Below are 24085 nucleotides of genomic sequence, written 5' to 3'. Positions count from 1 at the left end.
GATGTAAAGTGGAACTTGATCAGTCGGAAGAGGCAGACGGTCAGGAAGGAGGATCCGATGATTACGTGGAGTCCGTGGAATCCAGTGGCAACGAAGAAGGTAGATCCGTAGACGCTATCGGCGATTGAGAATGGGGCTTCGTGGTATTCTATTGCTTGTAGGGCTGTGAAGTAGAATCCCAGGAGGATCGTTAGGGTTAGGGCGTGGATGGCGTGTTTTCGGTTTCCTTCTGTGATGCTGTGATGGGCTCACGTTACGGTAACGCCTGAGGCTAGTAGGATGGCTGTGTTTAGTAGGGGGACTTCTATCGGGTTGAGTGGTTTAATTCCTGTTGGGGGTCATTGGCCTCCTAGTTCTGGGGTTGGGGCCAGGCTCGAGTGGAAGAACGCTCAGAAGAACCCTAAGAAGAAGAATGCTTCGGATGTGATGAAAAGGATTATGCCGTATCGTAGGCCTTTTTGGACTGTGGGAGTGTGATGGCCTTGGAAGGTGCTTTCTCGTACAATGTCTCGTCATCATTGGAGTATTACTAGGAGTATTGAGATGAGGCCTAGGGTTAGTAGTATGGATGAGTTGTAGTGGAATCACATGATTAATCCTGAGGTTGTGAGTAGGGCGGCGGCTGCCCCGAAGATTGGTCAAGGGCTTGGGTCAACTATGTGGTATGAGTGTGCTTGGTGTGCCATTAGATGTTTTCTTGTAAGTATAGGCTTAGAAGGAGCACGAAGACGTAGGCCTGGATTATGGCTACTGCTACTTCTAGGATGGTTAGGAGTAGTAGGATGATTATTGTTAGGATGGATACTGCAGGAAGGGTGGGTATTAATGCAATGGAGGCTGTAGAGATGAGTTGGATGAGTAAGTGTCCTGCTGTAAGGTTGGCTGTAAGGCGGACTCCGAGGGCTAGGGGGCGGATTAGTAGGCTGGTTGTTTCGATCAGGAATAGTGCGGGGATTAGGGGTGTAGGGGTACCTTCGGGTAATAGGTGGGCTAAAGAGGCTGATGGTTGGTTTCGTAGGCCTGTTAGTAGTGTGGCGAGCCATAGTGGGAAGGCTAGGGCTATGTTCATAGATAGTTGGGTGGTTGGGGTGAATGTATATGGAAGGAGGCCTAGAAGGTTGATTGTAAGAAGTATGATTATTAGGGATGTAAATATTATGGCTCATTTGTGGCCATTTTTGTTGAGTGGGACTATTAGTTGTTTTGTGATTAGGTGAAGGAGTCATGTTTGGATAGTAGAAAGGCGGTTGTTGATTCATCGGTTGTTTGGGGACGGGAATAGTAGGGCTGGGAAGAGTAGGGATAGTAGGATTAAGGGGATGCCGAATAGATTGGGGCTGGAAAATTGGTCAAAGAAGCTTAGGTTCATGGTCAGGATCATGGTGTGGGTTTGGTAGTGAGGGAGGTCTTATTTGATGGGGGGTTGGTTGTGGTGAAGGCTAGTAGTTTTGGTTGGATGAGGAGTGCTAGGGTTAATCAGGTTATAATTATGATTGAAAATCATGGTGCGGGGTTAAGCTGTGGCATATCATTAAGGAGGGGGAAGTCCCTCTTTGGCTAGCTTAAAAGGCTAGTGCTGTTGCATAGCTTCTTAATGATTAGGATGATGATAGAAGGGACGATCAGGCCTCGAAATGTGGGAGTGGGGTTGATTCTACTACAATGGGTATGTAGCTGTGATTAGCCCCGCAAATTTCTGAGCATTGTCCGTAAAAAATCCCAGGCCGGGTGGTAATGAATGAAGTTTGGTTTAGTCGGCCTGGGATTGCGTCTGTTTTAACTCCGAGCGTTGGGACTGCTCAGGAGTGGAGTACGTCTCCTGCAGTAATGATCACGCGGATGGGGGATTCTATTGGGATAACTACGCGGTGGTCAACTTCTAGCAGTCGGAAGTGGCCGTTGGGTAAGTCTGGGGTGGGCACTATGTAGGAGTCGAATGATAGGTCTTTGAAGTCTGTGTATTCGTAGCTTCAGTATCATTGGTGGCCGATGGCTTTTAGGGTGAGGTCTGGTTCGTCGATTTTGTCCATTATGTAGAGGATTTGTAGGGATGGGAGGGCGAGGAGTACCAGGACGATAGCAGGTAGGATTGTCCAGATCAGCTCTACTTCTTGGGCGTCTACAGCATTGGACGAGAGTTTTTTCTGTTAGTATGTGGGCTAAAAGGTAGAGAACTAGGCTGCAGATAGCTAGGGCAACGATTAGGGCGTGGTCGTGGAATTCAACGAGTTCTTCTATGATGGGTGATGAGGCGTCTTGGAATCCTAGTTGGGAGTGGTTGGCCACATGAGATGTACAGGATTTTTACCTGTGATTTAGTCTTGACAAGGCTATGTAATTGGTTTACTAACGTCTCATAAGAAAGAAGCATGAGCGGTTAATGCAGTTGGCTTGAAACCAGCATGTGAGGGTTCGATTCCTTCCTTTCTTGTACTTGGACGAAGGCCGGTTCCTCGAAAGTATGGTATGGGGGAGGGCAGCCGTGGATTCATTCAACGTTTGTGGTAGTTAGTTCTGGTTGTAGGACTTTTCGTTTGGCCGGAAAGGCTTCTCAGATGATGAATATTAGTATGATTACGGCTACTATTGAGATTAGGGAGCCGATGGAGGAAATGGTGTTTCATAGTGTGTAGGCGTCGGGATAGTCCGAGTATCGTCGGGGTATTCCTGCTAGGCCTAGGAAGTGCTGGGGGAAGAACGTTAGGTTTACTCCTGTAAATATTACCCCGAAGTGGGCTTTTGCTCATGTTTGGTGTAGGGTAAACCCAGTGAGTAGTGGGAATCAGTGAGTAAATCCTGCTAGAATGGCAAAGACGGCGCCTATGGATAGGACGTAGTGGAAGTGGGCAACTACGTAGTACGTGTCGTGCAGGGCGATGTCTAGGGAAGAGTTTGCAAGAACGATTCCTGTTAATCCTCCGATGGTAAATAGGAAGATAAATCCTAGAGCTCATAGTATTGGGGGGGTCTCATTTGATTGTTCCTCCGTGCAGGGTGGCTAGTCAGCTAAATACTTTGATTCCGGTAGGGATGGCAATGATTATAGTGGCTGATGTAAAGTAGGCTCGGGTATCAACGTCTATTCCTACTGTAAACATGTGGTGAGCTCAGACGATGAATCCTAGGAAGCCGATGGATAGTATGGCTCAGACTATTCCCATGTAGCCGAAGGGCTCCTTTTTGCCTGAGTAGTACGTGACTACGTGTGAGATGATTCCGAACCCCGGTAGGATCAGAATATAGACTTCTGGGTGTCCGAAGAATCAGAATAGGTGTTGGTACAGGATTGGGTCTCCTCCTCCAGCGGGGTCGAAGAATGTGGTGTTTAGGTTTCGATCAGTTAGTAATATTGTAATACCGGCGGCGAGTACGGGGAGTGATAGAAGGAGTAGGATGGCGGTAATTAGTACGGATCAGACAAATAGTGGGGTTTGGTATTGTGAGAGTGCGGGGGGTTTTATGTTGATGGCTGTGGTGATAAAGTTGATGGCCCCAAGGATGGAGGAGATACCGGCTAAGTGGAGTGAGAAGATAGCCAGGTCTACTGAAGCTCCGGCGTGGGCAAGGTCACCTGCTAGGGGAGGGTAGACAGTTCAGCCTGTGCCGGCGCCAGCTTCTACAGTGGATGAGGCTAGTAGGAGGAGGAATGATGGGGGGAGGAGTCAAAAGCTTATGTTGTTTATTCGCGGGAATGCTATGTCGGGGGCACCGATTATGAGGGGGACTAATCAGTTGCCGAATCCTCCGATCATGATGGGTATGACTATAAAGAAGCTTATTACAAAGGCGTGAGCGGTAACGATTACATTGTAAATTTGGTCGTCGCCTAGGAGAGTTCCTGGTTGTCCTAGTTCTGCGCGGATTAATAGGCTGAGTGCGGTGCCGACTATTCCTGCTCATGCCCCGAAGATGAGGTACAGGGTGCCAATATCCTTATGGTTAGTGGAAAATAGTCATCGGTTGATGAAGGTGACGGGTAAGATGGCTGAGTGTTGAAGCGTTAGGCTGTAGTCCTTTTTACAGAGGTTTAATTCCTCTTCTTATCGGCTCTGTAGTGAAATTCATGTTGAGTTGCAAGCTCATCGATGCGCACTAGGGTGCGTCAGGGTCTTTGTAGGCAGAAGCCAATTGGTTTAGGCATTTAGCTGTTAACTAGAGTTTTGTGGGATCGAAGCCCATCTGTCTAGGGAGGCTTTAGCTTAATTAAAGCGTCTGACTTGCATTCAGAAGATACAGGTTAATATTCTGTAAGTCTTAATGTGCAGAAACTAAGAGGGTTTAACTCTTATTTAAGGCTTTGAAGGCCTTCGGTTTGGGGTGTTATCCTAAGTTTCTAGACAATGGCATGTATTATTGGGGACAGGGGAAGTAAGAGGATTGATAGTGAGGCAAGGACCGCAGTAGGTGTGCTTGGGGCTTTGCTAGTGTATCATTGTTTTATGTGGTTAGAGGAGTTGGGGGGAAGGGTAATTGTTGAGTGGTATGCGAGGCGTAGGTAGAAGAAGAGGCTGAGCAGTGATAGCATGGCAATTGCCATGGCTGCTGGTGTTATTTCCTGTTTAGTTAGTTCTTGGATGATAAGTCACTTTGGTATAAAGCCTGTTAATGGGGGGAGGCCTGCTAGGGATAAAAGTACTAGTATTAGGGTGGCGTTTAGCACTGGGGTTTTTGTTCATGAGGTTGTGATCATGGATAGGTTAAGGGCTTTGATTTTGTTAAGGGCTAGGAATACGGCTGATGTTATGATTGTGTATAGGTAGAAGGTAAGTAAGGCCAATTTGGGGCTGTAAACTAGGATGATGGCGATTCAGCCTAAGTGGGAGATGGACGAGAAGGCTAGGATTTTGCGTGTTTGTGTTTGGTTCAGTCCTATTCAGCCTCCTAGTGCTGTTGAGGCTAGGGCCATGGCGGTGAGTAGAGCTGGGTCGAGGGATTTGGATGTTAGTAGGAGCAGGGTTAGTGGGGGGAATTTTATGAGGGTCGAGAGTAGCAGGGCTGTTATTAGTGGCGATCCTTGTAGTACTTCTGGGAATCAGAAGTGAAATGGCACTAGGCCCAGTTTAATAGCGATTGCTGCTGTCAGTAGTAGACAGGAGGTTGGGTGGTTTATTTGTGTGATGTCTCATTGGCCGGTGACTCAGGCATTGGTTATGCTAGAGAATAGGACCAGGGCGGAAGCAGCTGCTTGGGTTAGGAAGTATTTCGTTGCGGCTTCTACTGCTCGTGGGTGGTGGGATTTGGCAATTAGGGGAATGATGGCTAGTGCGTTGATCTCCAGTCCTGTCCAGGCCAGAACTCAGTGGTTGCTGGAAATTGTGATTGTGGTGCCCAAGATGAGGCTGAAGGTTATGATTGGGGTCGCGTAAGGGTTCATTAGTAGAGGAGGGGGTTAAACCATCATTTTCGGGGTATGGGCCCGATAGCTTGATTAGCTGACTCTACTAGAAAATAATATAAGGGAAGTATGGAGAATTTTGATTTCTCTTGTGTGGGTTCAATTCCTACTTTTCTAAGGTCAACAGGAAATGAGAGGGCTGTTATACCTCTATGTTCACTTTATCATAGTGACCCTTTGTAGTTCAGGCACATTTCCTTATGTAAGGAGGTAGGCCTGCATAGCAGATAGGTATGCTGATGTGTCAGAGGCACAGAGCTAGTGTGAGGGGTAGGAAGTTTTTTCATAGTAGGTGCATTAGTTGGTCATATCGGAATCGTGGGTATGAAGCTCGGACCCATAAGAAACCAGAAGATAGTAGGAGGACTTTTGTGGCTAGGATGACGGGGAATAGTTCTGTGGGTGGCCCTAGGGCGCTTGGGTTTAGGAATATGATGGCTGTAAGTGTATTTATTAGCATAATGTTCGCATATTCAGCTAGGAAGAATAAGGCGAAGGGTCCTGCGGCGTATTCAACGTTAAACCCTGAGACTAGCTCAGATTCACCCTCTGTGAGGTCAAAAGGAGCTCGGTTTGTCTCTGCTAGGGTGGATACGTATCATATTATTGCTAGGGGTCATGAGGAGAAAATGAAGTATAGAGGCTCCTGTGCGACGGCAAAGGAGCTGAGTGTGTAGCTTCCGCTTAGTATGATTATTGATAGCAGGATTATGGCCAGTGTCACTTCGTATGAAATGGTCTGTGCTACTGCCCGTAGGGCTCCGATTAGTGCGTATTTTGAGTTCGAGGCTCAGCCTGATCATAGGACTGAGTAGACGGCTAGGCTTGACATGGCTATTAGGAAGAGAACTCCGAGGTTTAGATCTGCTAGGGGAAATGGGAGTGGTAGTGGTGCTCAAGTGGTGAGGGCTAGGACAAGGGCTAGTATTGGTATCAGAATGAATAGAAGTGGGGAAGAGGTAGAGGGTCGGATGGGCTCTTTGGTAAATAGTTTCAGTCCGTCCGCAAATGGTTGAAGTAGGCCAAAAGGCCCGACAACGTTAGGGCCTTTGCGGGATTGTATGTAGCTTAGGATTTTCCGTTCTGCTAGGGTTAGGAAGGCTACGGCAATCAGGATTGGGATGATGTATAGGAGGGATATAATGAGGCAGCTTAGTGTTGTTATTTGAATCATGGGTGAAGCTAGGGAGAGGATTTGAACCTCTGGGGAAAGGGCTTAAGCCTTCTGCACTTGCCGGGCTCTGCCACTCTAGCTGGTCCTTTTCTAGGATTGAAAGTGGTGGGGGAAGGCCCTCTTCACGGTTTAGTTGGTTTCACTGCTTAGAGGGGGGGGGCGTGCTTGTGGTATTGGCCCCACTTTCCCGGTCCTTTCGTACTGGGGAGAGTGTGTCATAGATAGAAACCGACCTGGATTGCTCCGGTCTGAACTCAGATCACGTAGGACTGTTAATCGTTGAACAAACGAACCCTTAATAGCGGCTGCACCATTAGGATGTCCTGATCCAACATCGAGGTCGTAAACCCCCCTGTCGATATGGGCTCTTGAGGGGGATTGCGCTGTTATCCCTGGGGTAGCTTGGTCCATTAATCAATTATATTGGGTCTGGTCACTGTTAGCACTTTGAGGGGTAGCTCTAGGTAAAGAGGTATGGTCTTGTTTTTGGAGGATTTGTTCTCCTCCAAGGTCGCCCCAACCGAAAAATATCGACCAGGCTCTGCGATGGTAGTGGCCCCAGTGGGGTTGATTGAGGATTCGCGGTGGTCGTTGATTTTTAAGTTCCACAGGGTCTTCTCGTCTTATGTTCACATCCCCGCTTTTGCACGGGGAGATCAATTTCACTGATTATCTGTGAGAGACAGTTAAGACCTCGTTTAGCCATTCATACAAGTCTCGATTTATGGGACAATTGATTGCGCTACCTTTGCACGGTTAGGATACCGCGGCCGTTAAACCTAAGTCACCGGGCAGGCATCACCTTCAATACTTGTTTAATTTGCTGAAGGCTATGTTTTTGGTAAACAGTCGGGCCTTATTAATTTGCCGAGTTCCTTTCACAGATTTTAATCGCTCTTATAGGCGCTCCTGAGTCGGGTTAACAGGGTTAGTTAATACGTGGTCTTGTAGGGGTTTTTGTATCTGTCTAGGTCTGTTAATAATGTTTCTATGTAAGCTTGCGCCGTTAGAGGGGTGTGGCCCTGAGTTACTTATTTTAGCATTAATTCTCCTATATTCATAGGTTGACCTGTTTGTGATAAGGGAATCATCTTATTTTGGTATTTTTAGGTGGTGGAGCTTTGACGCACTCTTTTTTGATGGCTGCTTTAGGGCCCACGGTAGGATCAGTAGTAAGAATTATCCGCTAGTCGAGGTTGTGTCCTTTTTTAATGGAGCTGTCCCTCCATTAAATAGCTCTTAATCATCTCATTAGGGTTCAGGATGTCCGGTAGGGAGGATTAAGGGGGAACTTAGATTCGTTTCACAGGTAACCAGCTATCACCCAGCTCGGTTGGCTTTTCACCTCTACTGACAAGTCATCCCACTCTTTTGCAACAGAGACGGGTTCGCTCTCTTTAACTGCTTGAAAGTAGCTCGCTTGGGTTTCGGGGGGGCAAACTTTAGTTCACTTTGCTTGGTTGTTCTCGCTAAACCATGATGCAAAAGGTACAAGGGTTGATCTTTGCTGTCTGTCGCTTTGATTGTTTCACTGCTATTTCATCTTTCCCTTACGGTACTGGGGTCTCTATCGCGTCTAAGTGTCTTTTCTATCGCCTATACTAAGACTGTAAAATGCTTTAGTTTAATTAGTTTAGTAAATTCTTTAGTTTTGGTGTACTATTTGTGTGGTTGAGCTAGAGGGGGGGCTTCAAGACGATCCGGTCTAGTAGATATCTTTCAGGTGTAAGCTGAGTGCTTTGGTGTTATAGCTACGTCTTGATATTCTAAGTACACCTTCCGGTACACTTACCTTGTTACGACTTACCTCATCTTCAGCGTATTTATGGTATTAGTTATGTGGGATGTGGCTTTTGAGGAGGGTGACGGGCGGTATGTACGTGCCCCAGGGCCGGCTTAAAGTAGGCTCTATTGTCCCACTTTACTGCTAAATCCGCCTTCCAGAAGTGGTTTCACGCTTCTTTCCGTGTGCCCTATGAATAGGGAATGTAGCCCATTTCTTCCACTCCATAGGCTATACCTTGACCTGTCTTATTAGCGGGGTGCTATTGTGTCCACTGTTGTGCTCTCATTCGAGGTGGGCTGGCGACGGCGGTATGTAGGCTGTGTTGGCAAGGGGTGGTTGGGTTAATCGGGGATTATCGATTGTAGAACAGGCTCCTCTAGGTGGGTTTGGGGCACCGCCAAGTCCTTAGAGTTTTAAGCGTTTGTGCTCGTAGTTCTCTGGCGGATACTTCGGTAAAGTAAGTATCAAGATTTAGGGCCAGGCATAGTGGGGTATCTAATCCCAGTTTGGGCCCTGGCTTTCGTGGGTTTAAATCAGTCGTTAGTTCCTAAGATCATCTTAATGGTGTGTTTAGGTGCATCTTGGGCTTATGACAGCTCAGTTGCATTTTGATCTTAGTTAGCTAGGATAGGCATTTTACCACTCTTTACGCCGTGTCAATAGGACGGTTGATTTGGGTTTCTTGTATGACCGCGGTGGCTGGCACAAGATTTACCAACCCTTGAAGTTAGGCTGTTGCTATAACTAAGTCAAGTTTGCACTCATTGCTTAATGTTAATTACTGCTGAATACCCGTGGGGGCGTGGCTTAGCGAGGCGTCTTGGGCTACTACTTGGGTGTGCCTGATACCCGCTCCTCAAGGCCTGTATGGGGGTAGGTGGTCGAGGGCGTTTACACTGGGGCGCGGATACTTGCATGTATATATTTAGCAAAAACCAACCGTAAGGTTAGGACTAAGTCTTTTGTCCGCAGGCATGTTTTATGCCATCTTGGCAACTTCAGTGCCATGCTTTGTGTTAAGCTATGTGGACGGGGGTGTGGTTAGCTGATAGTTGAGTGGTGAGTGAGAGTGAAGTATATGAAATTATTGCTTGTGTTTACTATTTTTAGTACTGGAGTTTCTCTAATAAGTTTAAGTTATTTTGTATGTGTTTGTGTGTATATGTACATCGTTCCGATGATGTCATGGAAGGGATGATTAATGGAGTTTTAGAGGTAGTTTGCTGGGATTGGGCGATGAAGGTTTATGCTACATGGTGGTTAGCGAAAGTTTACTGGTTTAGTTTGTGAAGCGCAGGGGTTGCGCTTAATGATTTGTTGTTTTGTGCTATGTCCAACGAGCATTCATCCAATAGCCCCATTTAACCCGGAGGGTGGAGGTAACATTAACTGAATGTGGTCAAAGTGCATCAGTGTCAGGATGATTCCCCATATACGCCAACCGTCTCATCGAGGGACCCTTGAAATATAGGATAGGCCGTGAGGCAGGTGTGTCCAGGCTTAGATTGTGGGACCCCCGAGATCACTGGGAATAGCCACCTGTGAGGTAACCCCGGAAAAAATAAGAGGAACCAGAGGCGCCAAAAAGCTGGAACATGCCGCGATTACGCATTGAGAAGGTGAAAGTACTCACAGATGCCACTTTGAAGGGCAAGGAGGGGTGAGTGAACCCAATGGATGGCCCTGACCGAGGAACCAGAGGCGCAAAAATGTGAGGAGGGCGAGGGGTTTAGGGGGAACGTATGGGCCTGAAGCTAGTCATACCGGACATTATGTGCAACGGGTTGCTGATTTCACGTGAGGAGTACGATTAATAAATCCGTCTGATACGAACTGCATGAGATATGTGGTGGAGAGTTGTTGTTGGAGCATGTCCTGTGAGCATTCATTAAAATGGGGTCTTGTTATGCGCTTGAGTGGAGTTGTATTGGGTGTTGTGGGGTATGGTCCTAGAACATTCATGCCGGGTGGTTTGGTAGGAGTGTGTTTAAGGGTTTAATGGCCGTGTACATGTATGGGTTTAGCACCTGCTTATAAGATAGTCCGTATATAATGTATATTACTGGTACTATAGTATGTATGTATATGGGGTATATAAATTTATGCACGAATATGCATAACCAAATACCCCCGCCTCGGGGGGGGAGGGGGGGGGGGTTAAGCATAATGGCATAGATGGGGTAGAATTATTGGGGGCTTGCGGTTAGTTCCTGTAGTTGAGAACAATGGCGGCTTTTCGAGCCGCAGGCCTCGGGTAGTGTCCGGGCAGGAATAATGACTTATTTTATGTTTTTTTTAGGGATTTGCTTTGCGGTGGGTGTTTTGGGTGTGGCGTCGAATCCTTCGCCGTATTATGGGGTTGTTGGTTTGGTGTTAGCGTCTGTGGCGGGGTGCGGGTGGTTGCTGGGCCTTGGGGTTTCGTTCGTGGCTTTAGTGCTGTTTATGGTGTATTTGGGGGGTATGCTGGTGGTGTTTGTTTATTCAGTAGCTTTAGCAGCGGAGCCTTTCCCTGGGGCTTGGGGGGATTGACGGGTGATTGGATGTGCAGTAGCGTTTGTGGCAATTGTTTTTGGGGGGTTGGTGTTTGGGGGGTTTATGGGGGCTTGGAAGTTCGGGGTTTCTACTGTGAATAATGTTGGGGTGTTTGTTGTTCGGTCGGATTTTAGTGGAGTTTCCATGTTTTATTCACATGGGGCAGGGATGTTTTTAGTGGCGGGTTGGGGGCTGTTGTTGACTTTGTTTGTTGTATTGGAGCTTGTGCGGGGGTTGTCGCGGGGTGCTATTCGGGCGGTTTAGGGGTTAGGGTCAGAGAATAGTTTATTGAAAATGCCAGCTTTGGGAGCTGGAGATAAAGGTTTGAGTCCTTTTTTTCTGAGTTTGGGGTACTCTAAGAAGTGGTAAGTCTTCAATCTTTGGTTTACAAGACCAATGTTTTTATAAACTATTAGAGTATTTAGCAGTTGAGTATTTTGTTTTCTAGGGCGCTTGCGGCGGGGAGGAGAAATAGGAGGATAGTGAAGTAGGCGATTGAAGCGAGTTGGCCGATGATGATGAATGGGTGTTCGACGGGTTGGCTTCCTACTCATGTTAGGACGAGGAGGTCGGCGACTAGTACTCAGAATAGGAGCTGGGAGAGTGGTCGGAATGTTATTGCTCGTTGTTTTGATTTGTGCAGGAATGGGATTAGGAATAGGATCAGTACGGAGGCGGCCAGTGCTAATACGCCTCCTAGTTTATTTGGGATTGAACGTAGGATGGCGTAGGCGAATAGGAAGTATCATTCTGGCTTGATGTGTGGTGGGGTTACTAGCGGGTTTGCTGGGGTGAAGTTTTCTGGGTCTCCCAGGAGGTTAACCGCTCATGCTTCTTTCTTATGAGACGTTAGTAAACCAATTACATAGCCTTGTCAAGACTAAATCACAGGTAAAAATCCTGTACATCTCATGTGGCCAACCACTCCCAACTAGGATTCCAAGACGCCTCATCACCCATCATAGAAGAACTCGTTGAATTCCACGACCACGCCCTAATCGTTGCCCTAGCTATCTGCAGCCTAGTTCTCTACCTTTTAGCCCACATACTAACAGAAAAACTCCGTCCAATGCTGTAGACGCCCAAGAAGTAGAGCTGATCTGGACAATCCTACCTGCTATCGTCCTGGTACTCCTCGCCCTCCCATCCCTACAAATCCTCTACATAATGGACGAAATCGACGAACCAGACCTCACCCTAAAAGCCATCGACCACCAATGATACTGAAGCTACGAATACACAGACTTCAAAGACCTATCATTCGACTCCTACATAGTGCCCACCCCAGACTTACCCAACGGCCACTTCCGACTGCTAGAAGTTGACCACCGCGTAGTTATCCCAATAGAATCCCCCATCCGCGTGATCATTACTGCAGGAGACGTACTCCACTCCTGAGCAGTCCCAACGCTCGGAGTTAAAACAGACGCAATCCCAGGCCGACTAAACCAAACTTCATTCATTACCACCCGGCCTGGGATTTTTTACGGACAATGCTCAGAAATTTGCGGGGCTAATCACAGCTACATACCCATTGTAGTAGAATCAACCCCACTCCCACATTTCGAGGCCTGATCGTCCCTTCTATCATCATCCTAATCATTAAGAAGCTATGCAACAGCACTAGCCTTTTAAGCTAGCCAAAGAGGGACTTCCCCCTCCTTAATGATATGCCACAGCTTAACCCCGCACCATGATTTTCAATCATAATTATAACCTGATTAACCCTAGCACTCCTCATCCAACCAAAACTACTAGCCTTCACCACAACCAACCCCCCATCAAATAAGACCTCCCTCACTACCAAACCCACACCATGATCCTGACCATGAACCTAAGCTTCTTTGACCAATTTTCCAGCCCCAATCTATTTGGCATCCCCTTAATCCTACTATCCCTACTCTTCCCAGCCCTACTATTCCCGTCCCCAAACAACCGATGAATCAACAACCGCCTTTCTACTATCCAAACATGACTCCTTCACCTAATCACAAAACAACTAATAGTCCCACTCAACAAAAATGGCCACAAATGAGCCATAATATTTACATCCCTAATAATCATACTTCTTACAATCAACCTTCTAGGCCTCCTTCCATATACATTCACCCCAACCACCCAACTATCTATGAACATAGCCCTAGCCTTCCCACTATGGCTCGCCACACTACTAACAGGCCTACGAAACCAACCATCAGCCTCTTTAGCCCACCTATTACCCGAAGGTACCCCTACACCCCTAATCCCCGCACTAATCCTGATCGAAACAACCAGCCTACTAATCCGCCCCCTAGCCCTCGGAGTCCGCCTTACAGCCAACCTTACAGCAGGACACTTACTCATCCAACTCATCTCTACAGCCTCCATTGCATTAATACCCACCCTTCCTGCAGTATCCATCCTAACAATAATCATCCTACTACTCCTAACCATCCTAGAAGTAGCAGTAGCCATAATCCAGGCCTACGTCTTCGTGCTCCTTCTAAGCCTATACTTACAAGAAAACATCTAATGGCACACCAAGCACACTCATACCACATAGTTGACCCAAGCCCTTGACCAATCTTCGGGGCAGCCGCCGCCCTACTCACAACCTCAGGATTAATCATGTGATTCCACTACAACTCATCCATACTACTAACCCTAGGCCTCATCTCAATACTCCTAGTAATACTCCAATGATGACGAGACATTGTACGAGAAAGCACCTTCCAAGGCCATCACACTCCCACAGTCCAAAAAGGCCTACGATACGGCATAATCCTTTTCATCACATCCGAAGCATTCTTCTTCTTAGGGTTCTTCTGAGCGTTCTTCCACTCGAGCCTGGCCCCAACCCCAGAACTAGGAGGCCAATGACCCCCAACAGGAATTAAACCACTCAACCCGATAGAAGTCCCCCTACTAAACACAGCCATCCTACTAGCCTCAGGCGTTACCGTAACGTGAGCCCATCACAGCATCACAGAAGGAAACCGAAAACATGCCATCCACGCCCTAACCCTAACGATCCTCTTGGGATTCTACTTCACAGCCCTACAAGCAATAGAATACCACGAAGCCCCATTCTCAATCGCCGATAGCGTCTACGGATCTACCTTCTTCGTTGCCACTGGATTCCACGGACTCCACGTAATCATCGGATCCTCCTTCCTGACCGTCTGCCTCTTCCGACTGATCAAGTTCCACTTTACATCAGACCACCACTTCGGATTCGAGGCAGCAGCCTGATACTGACACTTCGTAGACGTCATCTGACTATTCCTCTACATAACCATCTACTGATGAGGATCTTGCTCTTCTAGTATATTAATTACAATTGACTTCCAATCTCTAGAATCTGGTATAAACCCAGAGGAGAGCAATGAACGCACTCATGTTCATATTCGCCCTATCATCAATCCTAAGCGCCGCCCTAACCGCATTAAACTTCTGACTCGCCCAAATAAACCCCGACTCAGAGAAACTCTCACCGTACGAATGTGGATTCGACCCACTTGGATCTGCTCGATTACCATTCTCAGTCCGATTCTTCCTCAGTAGCCATCCTGTTCGTCCTATTCGACCTAGAAATCGCCCTCCTACTCCCCCTGCCATGAGCCGTCCAACTCCAATCCCCCCTAATGACCCTCACCTGAACTGTAGTGATCCTCCTTCTCCTAACACTCGGACTGGCCTACGAGTGAATTCAAGGGGGCCTAGAATGAGCAGAATAACAGAAAGTTAGTCTAACCAAAAAGATAGCTGGTTTCGACCCAGCAGATTACAGCCAACCCTGTAACTTTCTTATGTCGCCCCTACATTTAAGCTTCTACTCAGCCTTCATTTTCAGCGGACTAGGGCTAGCCTTCCACCGAACCCACCTAGTATCCGCCCTACTATGCCTTGAAAGCATAATATTATCGATATTCGTAGGCCTATCAATATGATCCATCGAAAACCAAGTCTCCTCATTCACCGTGGTACCAATTCTCATGCTAACCTTCTCAGCGTGTGAGGCGGGCACAGGCCTGGCCATCCTAGTAGCCTCCACCCGCACACATGGCTCCGACCATCTACACAACCTAAACCTCCTGCAATGCTAAAAATCATCCTACCCACAATCATACTTCTTCCAACAGCCCTGCTGTCTCCACCAAAATTTCTATGGACTAACACCACCTTATACAGCCTCCTAATCGCTGCCCTAAGCCTACAGTGATTAATCCCAACCTACTACCCCTACAAATTTTTATCCAACTGAACAGGAATTGACCAAATCTCATCCCCCCTCCTAGTACTATCCTGCTGACTACTCCCACTCATAATCATAGCAAGCCAAAACCACCTGCAACAAGAACCCCTACAACGCAAACGAATCTTTATCTCAACCTTAGTCGCAGTCCAGCCATTCATCCTACTAGCCTTTTCCACCACAGAACTAGCACTATTTTACATCTCATTTGAAGCAACCCTCATTCCCACCCTAATCTTAAACACCCGATGGGGGAACCAACCAGAACGCCTAAGCGCTGGCATCTACCTGCTATTCTACACGCCAGTAAGCTCTCTACCCCTGCTAATCACAATCATACACCTATACGTGAAAATTGGCACCCTGCACCTGCCAACCCTACAACTAACCCACCCAACCCTATCCACCTCATGGACAGGAATACTATCAGGTCTAGCACTGCTCATAGCATTCATAGTAAAAGCCCCACTATACGGCCTACACCTCTGACTGCCAAAAGCCCACGTAGAAGCACCCATCGCAGGCTCAATACTCCTCGCCGCCCTACTACTAAAGCTAGGAGGATACGGAATTATACGAGTCACTCTATTTATGGGCCCACTGTCCAACCTCCTGCACTACCCCTTCCTAACCCTGGCCCTATGAGGCGCCCTAATGACTAGCTCAATCTGCCTACGACAGACAGACCTAAAATCACTAATCGCTTATTCATCCGTTAGCCACATAGGCCTAGTTATCGCCGCAGGAATAATCCAAACCCACTGATCATTCTCAGGGGCAATGATCCTAATAATTTCCCATGGACTAACTTCCTCCATACTATTCTGCCTAGCCAACACAAACTATGAACGTACGCACAGCCGAATTCTACTACTCACACGAGGCCTACAACCTCTCCTACCACTCATAGCTACCTGATGATTGCTGGCCAATCTAACAAACATAGCCTTACCCCCAACAACAAACCTCATAGCAGAGCTAACCATTATAATCACCTTATTCAACTGATCTGCCTTCACGATCATCCTAACAGGAATCGCAACCCTACTAACCGCCTCCTACACCTTATTCATACTACTAATGACCCAACGAGGCTCAATCCCCTCCCACATCACATCTATGCAAAACTCAACCACGCGAGAACACCCGCTCATAACACTCCACATTATCCCAATATTCCTCCTAATCCTCAAACCCGAACTGATCTCCGGAATCCCCTCATGCAAGTATAGTTTAAACCAAACATTAGACTGTGATTCTAAGAATAGAAGTTCAAACCTTCTTACCTGCCGAGGGGAGGGTTTAACCAACAAGAGCTGCTAACTCTTACATCTGAGCCTAAAACCTCAGCCCCCTTACTTTTAAAGGATAACAGCAATCCACTGGTCTTAGGAACCACCCATCTTGGTGCAAATCCAAGTAAAAGTAGTGAACCCCACACTACTAATCAACTCCCTCACACTACTCACGCTGACAATCCTCCTAACCCCAATCATCCTGCCATTTCTATTTAAAAACTTTAAAAACACCCCACAAGCCACCACCCGCGCTGTTAAAACCGCATTCCTAATTAGCCTAGCCCCTACAACCGCATTCATCTACTCGGGAGTAGAATCTGTCACCTGCCACTGGGAGTGAAAATTCATTATAAACTTTAAAATCCCCCTGAGCCTAAAAATAGACCAATACTCAATAACATTTCTTCCAATCGCCCTATTTGTAACATGATCAATCCTACAATTCGCCATATGATACATGGCCTCAGAGCCATACGTAACAAAATTTTTCACCTACCTACTGACATTCCTAGTCGCCATACTCCTCCTAACAACCGCAAACAACATATTCCTCCTATTCGTAGGCTGGGAAGGAGTACGAATCATGTCCTTCCTTCTCATCGGCTGATGACAAGGCCGAGCAGATGCCAACACCGCCGCCCTACGAGCCGTAATCTACAACCGAATCGGAGACATCGGACTGATCCTGAGCATAGCATGACTAGCTTCAACATTCAACACCTGAGAGATCCAACAAGCCGTACACCCCCACCAAACCCCAATCCTCCCCCTCATAGGATTAATCCTCGCAGCCGCAGGAAAATCCGCCCAATTTGGACTCCACCCATGACTGCCCGCAGCAATAGAAGGCCCCACCCCAGTGTCAGCCCTACTGCACTCCAGTACCATAGTAGTAGCCGGAATCTTCCTGCTCATCCGCATGCACCCCCTGCTAGCCACCAACCAGACAGCCCTAACTGCCTGCCTATGCCTAGGTGCTCTATCAACCCTATTTGCTGCCACATGCGCCCTAACCCAAAATGACATCAAAAAAATCATTGCTTTCTCAACATCCAGCCAACTAGGACTAATAATAGTCACTATCGGACTAAACCTCCCACAACTAGCCTTCCTACACATCTCAACCCATGCCTTCTTTAAAGCCATACTATTCCTATGCTCAGGGTCTATCATCCACAACCTAAACGGAGAACAAGATATCCGAAAGATAGGAGGCCTACAGAAAATACTCCCAGTCACTACTTCCTGCCTAACCATCGGAAACCTGGCGCTGATAGGAACCCCATTCCTAGCCGGATTCTACTCAAAAGACCTCATCATCGAAAGCTTAAACACATCATACCTAAATACTTGAGCCCTACTCCTAACCCTTATAGCCACAGCATTCACCGCAACCTACAGCATCCGCATAACCATCCTAGTCCAAGCTGGACAAACCCGAATCCCCCCAATAGTATCAATAAACGAAAACAACCCACTAATCACCGCCCCCCTAACCCGACTCGCCCTAGGCAGCATTACAGCAGGAATAATCATTACCTCTTTCATCACACCAACCAAAACCCCCCCAATAACCATACCCCTTATCACCAAAACCGCTGCCATCCTCATAACAATCCTAGGAATCATCCTAGGCCCCTCATGTACAGGGCCACACCCCTCTAACGGCGCAAGCTTACATAGAAACATTATTAACAGACCTAGACAGATACAAAAACCCCTACAAGACCACGTATTAACTAACCCTGTTAACCCGACTCAGGAGCGCCTATAAGAGCGATTAAAATCTGTGAAAGGAACTCGGCAAATTAATAAGGCCCGACTGTTTACCAAAAACATAGCCTTCAGCAAATTAAACAAGTATTGAAGGTGATGCCTGCCCGGTGACTTAGGTTTAACGGCCGCGGTATCCTAACCGTGCAAAGGTAGCGCAATCAATTGTCCCATAAATCGAGACTTGTATGAATGGCTAAACGAGGTCTTAACTGTCTCTCACAGATAATCAGTGAAATTGATCTCCCCGTGCAAAAGCGGGGATGTGAACATAAGACGAGAAGACCCTGTGGAACTTAAAAATCAACGACCACCGCGAATCCTCAATCAACCCCACTGGGGCCACTACCATCGCAGAGCCTGGTCGATATTTTTCGGTTGGGGCGACCTTGGAGGAGAACAAATCCTCCAAAAACAAGACCATACCTCTTTACCTAGAGCTACCCCTCAAAGTGCTAACAGTGACCAGACCCAATATAATTGATTAATGGACCAAGCTACCCCAGGGATAACAGCGCAATCCCCCTCAAGAGCCCATATCGACAGGGGGGTTTACGACCTCGATGTTGGATCAGGACATCCTAATGGTGCAGCCGCTATTAAGGGTTCGTTTGTTCAACGATTAACAGTCCTACGTGATCTGAGTTCAGACCGGAGCAATCCAGGTCGGTTTCTATCTATGACACACTCTCCCCAGTACGAAAGGACCGGGAAAGTGGGGCCAATACCACAAGCACGCCCCCCCCCTCTAAGCAGTGAAACCAACTAAACCGTGAAGAGGGCCTTCCCCCACCACTTTCAATCCTAGAAAAGGACCAGCTAGAGTGGCAGAGCCCGGCAAGTGCAGAAGGCTTAAGCCCTTTCCCCAGAGGTTCAAATCCTCTCCCTAGCTTCACCCATGATTCAAATAACAACACTAAGCTGCCTCGTTATATCCCTCCTATACATCATCCCAATCCTGATTGCCGTAGCCTTCCTAACCCTAGCAGAACGGAAAATCCTAAGCTACATACAATCCCGCAAAGGCCCTAACGTTGTCGGGCCTTTTGGCCTACTTCAACCATTTGCGGACGGACTGAAACTATTTACCAAAGAGCCCATCCGACCCTCTACCTCTTCCCCACTTCTATTCATTCTGATACCAATACTAGCCCTTGTCCTAGCCCTCACCACTTGAGCACCACTACCACTCCCATTTCCCCTAGCAGATCTAAACCTCGGAGTTCTCTTCCTAATAGCCATGTCAAGCCTAGCCGTCTACTCAGTCCTATGATCAGGCTGAGCCTCGAACTCAAAATACGCACTAATCGGAGCCCTACGGGCAGTAGCACAGACCATTTCATACGAAGTGACACTGGCCATAATCCTGCTATCAATAATCATACTAAGCGGAAGCTACACACTCAGCTCCTTTGCCGTCGCACAGGAGCCTCTATACTTCATTTTCTCCTCATGACCCCTAGCAATAATATGATACGTATCCACCCTAGCAGAGACAAACCGAGCTCCTTTTGACCTCACAGAGGGCGAATCTGAGCTAGTCTCAGGGTTTAACGTTGAATACGCCGCAGGACCCTTCGCCTTATTCTTCCTAGCTGAATATGCGAACATTATGCTAATAAATACACTTACAGCCATCATATTCCTAAACCCAAGCGCCCTAGGGCCACCCACAGAACTATTCCCCGTCATCCTAGCCACAAAAGTCCTCCTACTATCTTCTGGTTTCTTATGGGTCCGAGCTTCATACCCACGATTCCGATATGACCAACTAATGCACCTACTATGAAAAAACTTCCTACCCCTCACACTAGCTCTGTGCCTCTGACACATCAGCATACCTATCTGCTATGCAGGCCTACCTCCTTACATAAGGAAATGTGCCTGAACTACAAAGGGTCACTATGATAAAGTGAACATAGAGGTATAACAGCCCTCTCATTTCCTGTTGACCTTAGAAAAGTAGGAATTGAACCCACACAAGAGAAATCAAAATTCTCCATACTTCCCTTATATTATTTTCTAGTAGAGTCAGCTAATCAAGCTATCGGGCCCATACCCCGAAAATGATGGTTTAACCCCCTCCTCTACTAATGAACCCTTACGCGACCCCAATCATAACCTTCAGCCTCATCTTGGGCACCACAATCACAATTTCCAGCAACCACTGAGTTCTGGCCTGGACAGGACTGGAGATCAACGCACTAGCCATCATTCCCCTAATTGCCAAATCCCACCACCCACGAGCAGTAGAAGCCGCAACGAAATACTTCCTAACCCAAGCAGCTGCTTCCGCCCTGGTCCTATTCTCTAGCATAACCAATGCCTGAGTCACCGGCCAATGAGACATCACACAAATAAACCACCCAACCTCCTGTCTACTACTGACAGCAGCAATCGCTATTAAACTGGGCCTAGTGCCATTTCACTTCTGATTCCCAGAAGTACTACAAGGATCACCACTAATAACAGCCCTGCTACTCTCGACCCTCATAAAATTCCCCCCACTAACCCTGCTCCTACTAACATCCAAATCCCTTGACCCAGCTCTACTCACCGCCATGGCCCTAGCCTCAACAGCACTAGGAGGCTGAATAGGACTGAACCAAACACAAACACGCAAAATCCTAGCCTTCTCGTCCATCTCCCACTTAGGCTGAATCGCCATCATCCTAGTTTACAGCCCCAAATTGGCCTTACTTACCTTCTACCTATACACAATCATAACATCAGCCGTATTCCTAGCCCTTAACAAAATCAAAGCCCTTAACCTATCCATGATCACAACCTCATGAACAAAAACCCCAGTGCTAAACGCCACCCTAATACTAGTACTTTTATCCCTAGCAGGCCTCCCCCCATTAACAGGCTTTATACCAAAGTGACTTATCATCCAAGAACTAACTAAACAGGAAATAACACCAGCAGCCATGGCAATTGCCATGCTATCACTGCTCAGCCTCTTCTTCTACCTACGCCTCGCATACCACTCAACAATTACCCTTCCCCCCAACTCCTCTAACCACATAAAACAATGATACACTAGCAAAGCCCCAAGCACACCTACTGCGGTCCTTGCCTCACTATCAATCCTCTTACTTCCCCTGTCCCCAATAATACATGCCATTGTCTAGAAACTTAGGATAACACCCCAAACCGAAGGCCTTCAAAGCCTTAAATAAGAGTTAAACCCTCTTAGTTTCTGCACATTAAGACTTACAGAATATTAACCTGTATCTTCTGAATGCAAGTCAGACGCTTTAATTAAGCTAAAGCCTCCCTAGACAGATGGGCTTCGATCCCACAAAACTCTAGTTAACAGCTAAATGCCTAAACCAATTGGCTTCTGCCTACAAAGACCCTGACGCACCCTAGTGCGCATCGATGAGCTTGCAACTCAACATGAATTTCACTACAGAGCCGATAAGAAGAGGAATTAAACCTCTGTAAAAAGGACTACAGCCTAACGCTTCAACACTCAGCCATCTTACCCGTCACCTTCATCAACCGATGACTATTTTCCACTAACCATAAGGATATTGGCACCCTGTACCTCATCTTCGGGGCATGAGCAGGAATAGTCGGCACCGCACTCAGCCTATTAATCCGCGCAGAACTAGGACAACCAGGAACTCTCCTAGGCGACGACCAAATTTACAATGTAATCGTTACCGCTCACGCCTTTGTAATAAGCTTCTTTATAGTCATACCCATCATGATCGGAGGATTCGGCAACTGATTAGTCCCCCTCATAATCGGTGCCCCCGACATAGCATTCCCGCGAATAAACAACATAAGCTTTTGACTCCTCCCCCCATCATTCCTCCTACTACTAGCCTCATCCACTGTAGAAGCTGGCGCCGGCACAGGCTGAACTGTCTACCCTCCCCTAGCAGGTGACCTTGCCCACGCCGGAGCTTCAGTAGACCTGGCTATCTTCTCACTCCACTTAGCCGGTATCTCCTCCATCCTTGGGGCCATCAACTTTATCACCACAGCCATCAACATAAAACCCCCCGCACTCTCACAATACCAAACCCCACTATTTGTCTGATCCGTACTAATTACCGCCATCCTACTCCTTCTATCACTCCCCGTACTCGCCGCCGGTATTACAATATTACTAACTGATCGAAACCTAAACACCACATTCTTCGACCCCGCTGGAGGAGGAGACCCAATCCTGTACCAACACCTATTCTGATTCTTCGGACACCCAGAAGTCTATATTCTGATCCTACCAGAGTTCGGAATCATCTCACACGTAGTCACGTACTACTCAGGCAAAAAGGAGCCCTTCGGCTACATGGGAATAGTCTGAGCCATACTATCCATCGGCTTCCTAGGATTCATCGTCTGAGCTCACCACATGTTTACAGTAGGAATAGACGTTGATACCCGAGCCTACTTTACATCAGCCACTATAATCATTGCCATCCCTACCGGAATCAAAGTATTTAGCTGACTAGCCACCCTGCACGGAGGAACAATCAAATGAGACCCCCCCCAATACTATGAGCTCTAGGATTTATCTTCCTATTTACCATCGGAGGATTAACAGGAATCGTTCTTGCAAACTCTTCCCTAGACATCGCCCTGCACGACACGTACTACGTAGTTGCCCACTTCCACTACGTCCTATCCATAGGCGCCGTCTTTGCCATTCTAGCAGGATTTACTCACTGATTCCCACTACTCACTGGGTTTACCCTACACCAAACATGAGCAAAAGCCCACTTCGGGGTAATATTTACAGGAGTAAACCTAACGTTCTTCCCCCAGCACTTCCTAGGCCTAGCAGGAATACCCCGACGATACTCGGACTATCCCGACGCCTACACACTATGAAACACCATTTCCTCCTAGTCCTAGGACTTAGAGAAACTCCAGTACTAAAAATAGTAAACACAAGCAATAATTTCATATACTTCACTCTCACTCACCACTCAACTATCAGCTAACCACACCCCCGTCCACATAGCTTAACACAAAGCATGGCACTGAAGTTGCCAAGATGGCATAAAACATGCCTGCGGACAAAAGACTTAGTCCTAACCTTACGGTTGGTTTTTGCTAAATATATACATGCAAGTATCCGCGCCCCAGTGTAAACGCCCTCGACCACCTACCCCCATACAGGCCTTGAGGAGCGGGTATCAGGCACACCCAAGTAGTAGCCCAAGACGCCTCGCTAAGCCACGCCCCCACGGGTATTCAGCAGTAATTAACATTAAGCAATGAGTGCAAACTTGACTTAGTTATAGCAACAGCCTAACTTCAAGGGTTGGTAAATCTTGTGCCAGCCACCGCGGTCATACAAGAAACCCAAATCAACCGTCCTATTGACACGGCGTAAAGAGTGGTAAAATGCCTATCCTAGCTAACTAAGATCAAAATGCAACTGAGCTGTCATAAGCCCAAGATGCACCTAAACACACCATTAAGATGATCTTAGGAACTAACGACTGATTTAAACCCACGAAAGCCAGGGCCCAAACTGGGATTAGATACCCCACTATGCCTGGCCCTAAATCTTGATACTTACTTTACCGAAGTATCCGCCAGAGAACTACGAGCACAAACGCTTAAAACTCTAAGGACTTGGCGGTGCCCCAAACCCACCTAGAGGAGCCTGTTCTACAATCGATAATCCCCGATTAACCCAACCACCCCTTGCCAACACAGCCTACATACCGCCGTCGCCAGCCCACCTCGAATGAGAGCACAACAGTGGACACAATAGCACCCCGCTAATAAGACAGGTCAAGGTATAGCCTATGGAGTGGAAGAAATGGGCTACATTCCCTATTCATAGGGCACACGGAAAGAAGCGTGAAACCACTTCTGGAAGGCGGATTTAGCAGTAAAGTGGGACAATAGAGCCTACTTTAAG

At 47.3% G+C, this 24085-nt stretch overlaps 1 long non-coding RNA gene across 1 annotated transcript; it reads right to left on the bottom strand.

Moving 5' to 3' along the window:
• Positions 1-2356: 2356 nt before the first annotated feature.
• On the bottom strand, positions 2357-24016 carry LOC308187215. Its single transcript, XR_013944526.1, has 2 exons — positions 22206-24016; positions 2357-3295 (listed from the first exon to the last, which is right to left on the bottom strand). It is a non-coding gene; the product is annotated as an uncharacterized lncRNA (long non-coding RNA).
• Between the last annotated feature and the right edge of the window lie 69 nt (positions 24017-24085).

This window comes from Anser brachyrhynchus (assembly GCF_964034855.1).
Source record: "Anser brachyrhynchus genome assembly, contig: SCAFFOLD_103, whole genome shotgun sequence".
NCBI classification, from domain to species: domain Eukaryota; kingdom Metazoa; phylum Chordata; class Aves; order Anseriformes; family Anatidae; genus Anser; species Anser brachyrhynchus.
This window is presented reverse-complemented; position numbering and strand designations above follow the sequence as displayed.